Genomic DNA, 7,509 nt, shown 5'->3' with positions numbered 1-7,509 from the left:
ATTGCAACATACTATGTCACTTAACATATAAAACTTCCGAATATAACTTCGAAACTATATCGCACACAAATATATATAGAATCCTAAGTATAACTCAAGATCTACATTAGTATATTAGCATACCGATAAGTTGATAATAGTTGTATATATTCAAAATATTATATTTAGAACAACTATACCCCGGCTATTATAACTATATATTATCATATAGATATAATAATAACATATATACAATGACTAGCATGCGTTTTCCCCCGAAATATTAGAAAGTGGGGCCGTAAAACTCACCTTAGTAGCATGATTTTTATGATATCTAAGCGAAACAGTCAGCGTGTGAGTTCATCAAGGCTCCGGATGCAAGAGGGCTTTAGCAAATAAGAGAGGAAGAAAGGAAATGGTGTAAGGAAGTGAATGGGTCGAAGCCTCTATTTATAGTAAGATTTTATGACACTCACGTCGTGAATGTCATAAAACTCACGTCGTGAGTCTCATGATTCACTCCGTAGACTTGCCATTTGCGTCCCTAGCTTCGAATGGTGGCCATGTGACTCTTCACGTCGTGAGTGTCATAAAAATCACGTCGTGAATTGGATCTTATCCTCTCGCAGCTTCTAGATGCCGAATTATGACAGAATGTAGTGAGCGTCATAAAACTCACGTCGTGATCTAGCTAGTTTAGGATTTTTAAAAGCTAAATCTTCGGAATGCCATAACTTTGCCATACGAACTCCGTTTTTGACGTTCTTTATATGCACGCGTAGGTATTTACGAGCACTACAACTATATTTTAGACTTAAATAGCTAATTCTAATTCTATTTTAAACTCCTCTTATTATAGAGATTCATAGTGTTCGGTTTATCATAACTGCTTCACGCGAAGTCAGATTTAGATGTTCTCTATATTTTTGGAATCGTGTGGATGTATAATTTGAGTTGTATCATAAATTATGTATGAAAGTTCATACTTTATCATGAATTATATAGAAAGTTTGTCACTTTACTAGTTTAACAAAATCACATTACATGATTGGCATAATCACATGTGATTGTTTTTGACCTATTTTGACTGGTGTTACATTCTCCCCCCGTTAGAATAATTTCGTCCCAAAATTTATCTTGTGGATGGGAAAACGTTAATTAGTTAGGAAAATATTGTGGATATTGCTTAGCACTTGATGTAACTTAAGTTGATATGCGACAGAACCAATGCTTGCTAGAATTTCAATAGGTTCTATATATCACGGGTTTAGCTTGCCTTGTTTCCCTTATCAAATCATGCCTTTCCAAGGAGAGACATTCAATATTAATTTATCTCCAACTTGGAATTCTAAAGGCTTACGTCTTACGTCAGCATAACTCTTTTGACGATCACGTGCTGCCGTTAATCTTAATTTGCATGATCTTTTGAGTTGTCTTATGGATTATTTCTAGCTCGGCACATAAGGTATCACCTATGTGTTCTTTGTCCAATTGTGTGTCTCCAACTTCCCAGTGCAAAACTACAGCTCCCAATTCAAGGTCATGGGTAGTGTAATGCACCTTAAGTTGTCGTAATGCGTTGGCGATAACTTTTCCTCTTTGCATCAACACACATCCCAATCCTTGATTTGATACGTCGCAGTATACAATGAAATCTTCTGTCCCTATGGAAGGGATAGGATTGGTGAACTACACAACATTTTCTTTAGTTTCTGAAAAGTTACTTGTTGTTTATCTTCCCAGTTGAACTTCATATCCTTCTGGGTTAGTGTTCTAAGCGGCTTGGCTATTCTGGAGAAATTCTCTATGAATTTGCGGTAATAGCCAGCAAGTCCTAGGAATTGACACACTTCTGTTGGCATCTTCAATGCTTCCTAATTCATAATTACTTCAATCTTGGAGGGTTGGACATGAATCCCTTTGTTGCTAATTACATGTTCTAAAAATTTGTACTTCTCTAATCCAAAATTCACATTCAGAGAATTTAGCATACAACTTTTCTTTTCTTAGTAGTTCCAAGATAATTTCAAGTGTTGACCGTGTTCTTCCTTGGTTTGTGAATATATCAATATATCATTGATAACTACTAGCACAAATTTATCCAAGTACGGTTTGCAAACACTATTCATGAGGTCCATGAAAATTGTTGGGGAGGTGGTCAATCCAAAAGTATAACTAGGAACTCTTAATGGTCCTAAATGCTGTTTTCGGAACATCATCTTCTTGTACTCCGAGTTAATGGTATCCTGATCTGAGATCTATCTTGAATCTTCTAAAATCTTCAGGTGTTTTAGTCTATCAACCACCGTATCCAAGTTTAGTTGTGCATCGGTCTAACCATAATTAAACATAGGTGATCAGTCTACGTTTAGTTGTGGTTCATCCCATGTACAATAAAAATCGACTAAGTAGTTTGACCTAAAACCTTGCGTTGAATTCTTATCGAGGGTTTGGGTTTTCTATATTTTTGGTTTATATATATGTGTTCTCATCGCGGGACTGAGTTCATACATAACTCTATATCTTGTGTTTGTTGTATTCACGAGTATTATTAATTATTGTTTGTTACTTCAGGTCTAGTTGATAAGGCACCGGCCAGTCAGGACAGTCGGAGGGCAGGATCATTTTAGCATATAGTCGTTCTAAAATCCAGCAACCCAAATCAACATGTTTATCCTTGTCACCGCTCCCGTAAGTAGTCCTTCAGTAGAATATTTAATAATACTTTATATTGTAGGCTAAGGGATATACCTAAACCTAATAGAGTAAGCCCTAAACTATAGTCGTGCTTTCCTAAGAAAGTACTAATTCACTATAGTTAATAGCTCTGATACCAATCTGTCACACCCCGGCCGTCGGCAGAAACACCAGCCAGTGTAACGACATTTCTCGTATCATAGTTATCAACTTCCTGAAAACACATGCAATTTAAAATACGTCAACATAAAGTTGGTGAGTTCACAGGTTTTGACTCCATATAAAAATAATACATTTTCCAAGTTCAAAAGTACAGCTTTGAAAGTATTATTTTGAGTTTCCAACATTTAGTATATATATCCTAGGTATAATGGCTTACTTACCAAATAAGTATATACCTATAAGTCTCATATATCATAAATATAAGTGTTTGTAATTCCATACAAACAAAAGTTGCTACGTATAAATCTTATTTCAATTCTATACGAGAAAAACCACTACGTACAAATCTATTTCAATTCTATACGAGTATGTGTGCTAGGTATAATTATCAACTTAATATACAAGTAGTATACCTACCAGTTTGTAACACCGTAAATTTCAAAACAAAATTTTCAAATTTTGTAAAACATAATTCACTTAATATTCATAAAACAACCATGTTTGAAACTCAATCCAAGTAATACAAAAATCCCCAAATCTCAAAATCATAAATCCCATGCGTGTGTACTGATCAAGTCGGCGCATTCCCACAGTCGTCACTAGTACCTAAAACAAATAACACCAAACACTGTAAGCACAAAGCTTGGTGAGTTCCCCAAAATACCACATATAACACATATTAGCCACTCGAGGCTATAACTCTGTGGGTCCGTGCACCCAAACTCTGTGAACCCTCAGGTTCTAACTCTGTAAACATGCACATCATAAATCACAAAGAATAATGCAGTGCAACACATAACACAAATATAGCATACAAGCACTATATCACATAACTCTAGTTACCTACTCAAGGTATGTATAGTGAGAAGACTCACCTCGCATATCTCGGTAACTCGTAAGTCCCTGATATCACTTGTGCTCGATCTGCTGATCTATAGTCCTCCTATAACACAATACATCTCTAATTAACACTTTCCCAACTAAGGTTGACTATCCCTTAACAAGTCAACATAGGTCAACACGGGTCAATGGTCAACGGTCAACTTTGACCAGACTCGGCGAGTGCACTATAGCGACTCGGCGAGTCTATACGCATACACTGATTTCCCTGGGATCCTCACTTGACACGACGAGTATTCTCCTAACTCGACGAGTTCCACCTGGCATGAGTTGTGAGGCCTCCACGACTCAACTCGCCGAGTCTCAAGAACAACTCGGCGAGTCCCAGCTTGACTCAGTCCACCTATCAACCCACTCTGACTCTCCCAGACTCACTGAGTCAATCCCTCAACTCGGCAAGACCACTCGCTGAGTGGTGCTGGGCAATCTTCATGCTATTCGCCAAGTCTGTTCTTCGGACTCGGCGAGTCCATGCCATGCAATGACTCAAACTCACTCCTGAGGTCAGATCTGTTCCACTAACTCATAGATCCAGTCCTTCCAAGCTTATTTATCATGTAAAGTCGCTATCTTGATGTACATACAACATCTATATGACCATATATGATGATTTAGCCACAAATACCACAACTCAAGGTCATAACCTCCATTGCTCTTCATAAAGCTTGATGAGTGAGGCTCTCTGGACCTCTATGGATCCAAATCCAAAGCCTCATCACTAGAAAGGGACTATTTGGGCATCAAATCAACCCAACAAAGGCCACAAGAAACCCTAAATCCAATATACTTCATAAAACAGAAGATGAGCTGAATTAATACCTCAAGTGCGATGATCTAAGCTTCAAATCCACAGTATAGCAACCTCCTTTGCTTCCTCTTGGTTAGGACCTCTTCTTCTTGCTAAACAACACCATAAGGGTCAAGAATGGCTTCCTTTCTCTCTTAAAACGCTCAAGCACTCTAGGGTTTCTCTTTTATGGATTGGTGAGCACAAATGACGGCCATAAGGCCCTTTAAATAGGTCTCAAACCCTGGGAATTAGGGTTTCATTACACAGCATGGACTCACCGAGTCCAGACGCGAACCCGCTTCCAAAATCGCGATCCTACTCGGCGAGTTTGAGCTCCAAGTCGCCGAGTCCACTCACAATTCTCAAAAAAATACACCAATAATAAATACCTGGAAATTCCGGGCTGTTACACAGTTTCTTGTACCTAGAGTATAAGTGTTTGGGAAACTTATACTTTACATTAATACTTGTATAACGAAAAAGTATAATGCTTCTAACAATTTGCTACCATGAGTCCGTAACCGCGGCTATATGACTAGTTTCAAACCTCTGCTTGATGTTACAAGTTTCGCATCTTGAGATAGGTTCCACACGCTTAATCAACGTCGGAACAATAAACAAACAAAAGGATAGTTCGTCACTCGCACACGGTTTTGTTGTAGCTAGCAAGCACGAGTGGGGTTGTCAACCCGTATCTTATTCACACACGACTTCCTCGCTCACACAGGATTAACGGTTAAAGGTCAGAGGATTTTCCCTAAGATTTCCAATCTTTGTTGATGAATACAATAGCTCTTGTAGACTTTTCAAGTTCCGTTAGTTCTAGTAGTAAAATCATATTCCTGTCTAAAACACTAAGTAATTAGAGTATGCCTTTAACATTACTGCTAATATTTATAATACTTAGGTAGTACAACAACTATAATTAGAATTAAACCCAGGTTTTATCTTGACATAAAACCAATAATAACAACATATAACATTTATAGTTTTATCTTGACATAAAACTAACGATAACAACATATCCAGTTTTATCTTGACATAAAACTAATAATAACAACATATAACATATCTTGTTTTATCTTGACATATAACTAATAATAACAACATATAACATATCTAGTTTTATCTTGACATAAAACTATTAATTGCAACATACTATGTAACTTAACATATGAAACTTCCGAATATCACTTCGGAACTATATCGCACACAAAATATATATAGAATCCTAAGTATAACTCAAGATCTACATTAATATATTAACATACCGATAAGTTGATAATAGTTGTATATATTCAAAATATTATATTTAGAACAACTATACCCCGACTATTATAACTATATTATCATATAGACATAATAATAACATATATATATATATACAATGACTAGCATGCGTTTTCCCCCGAAATATTAGAAAGTGGGGCCGTTAACTCACCTTAGTAGCAAGATTTTTATGATATCTAAGCGAAACAATCAGCGTGCGAGTTCGTCGGGGCTCGGGATGCAAGAGGGCTTCAGCAAGTAAGAAAGGAAGAAAGGAAATGGTGTAAGGAAGTGAATGGGTCGAAGCCTCTATTTATAGTAAGATTTTATGACACTCACGTCGTGAGTGTCATAAAACTCACGCCGTGAGTCTAATGATTCACTCCGTAGACTTGCCATTTGCATCCCTAGCTTCGAAAGGTGGCCATGTGACTCCTCATTTCGTGAGTGTCATAAAAATCACGTCGTGAATTGGATCTTATCCTCTCGCAGCTTCTAGATGCCGAATTATGACAGAATGTAGTGAGCGTCATAAAACTCACGTCGTGATCTAGCTAGTTTAGGGTTTTTAAAAGCTAAATCTTCGGAATGCCATAACTTTGGCATACGAACTCCGTTTTTGACGTTCTTTATATGCACGCGTAGGTATTTATGAGCACTACAACTATATTTTAGACTTAAATAGCTAATTATAATTCTATTTGAAACTCCTCTTATTATAGAGATTCATAGTGTTCGGTTTATCATAACTTCTTCACGCGAAGTTAGATTTAGATGTTCTATATATTTTTGGAATTGTGTGGATGTATAATTTGAGTTGTATCATAAATTATGTATGAAAGTTCATACTTTATCATGAATTATATAGAAAGTTTGTCACTTTACTAGTTTAACAAAATCACATTACATGATTGGCATAATCACATGTGATTGTTTTTGACCTATTTTGACTGGTGTTACACTTTCCACAATCATTGAGACAAATTCAATTCTTAACGCTCTTTCCCTTCTCCGTTCAAGGTTCACTTTTCGACTTAAAACATTAGCTATGGTATTTGCTTTACTGTTTAAGGATCACTTTTCGGCTTAAGCAACTCTAGCCAGTGTCGTTGTCTTATGTTCAATTCCTTCTGATTAAAGAGATACTGAAGACTCTTATGATTAACGAAAAGTTTGCACTTTGTTCTGTAAAGATAATGCCTCCATATCCTTAATGCGAATACTACCGCTGCCAACTCCAGATCATGAGTGAGGTAGTTCTTTTCATGTTCTTTCAATTGACTCGATGCATACACCTTATCCCTTTGGGTCAGAACACAGCTTAATCCAACTCCAGATGCATTACTATAAATTGCAAAGTCTTCAACTGCATCGGGTAGAGAAAGAATCGGTACTTCACATAACTTATTCTTTAGCTTCTTGAATGCTTCTTCGTGTTTCTCAGTCCAAGTATAAGTGTCTCATTTATGGGTCAAAGCTGTCAATAGATTAGCTATTGAAGAAAAACCTTGAATAAACCTTCGGTGATAGCCAACTAGTCCCAGAAAGCTTAGAATCTCCGTGGGACTCTTTGGTCGTTACTACTTCATTACAAGTTCAATCTTAGTTGGTTCAACCATGATCCGTTCTTGGTTAACGACATCACCCAAGAATTGGACTTCTCGAATCCAAAAATCACATTTGGAGAACTTTGCGTACAACTTCTCCTTCTT

This window comes from Lactuca saligna, chromosome 9, assembly GCF_052625555.1.
Source record: "Lactuca saligna cultivar CGN05327 chromosome 9, ASM5262555v1, whole genome shotgun sequence".
NCBI classification, from domain to species: domain Eukaryota; kingdom Viridiplantae; phylum Streptophyta; class Magnoliopsida; order Asterales; family Asteraceae; genus Lactuca; species Lactuca saligna.
This window is presented reverse-complemented; position numbering follows the sequence as displayed.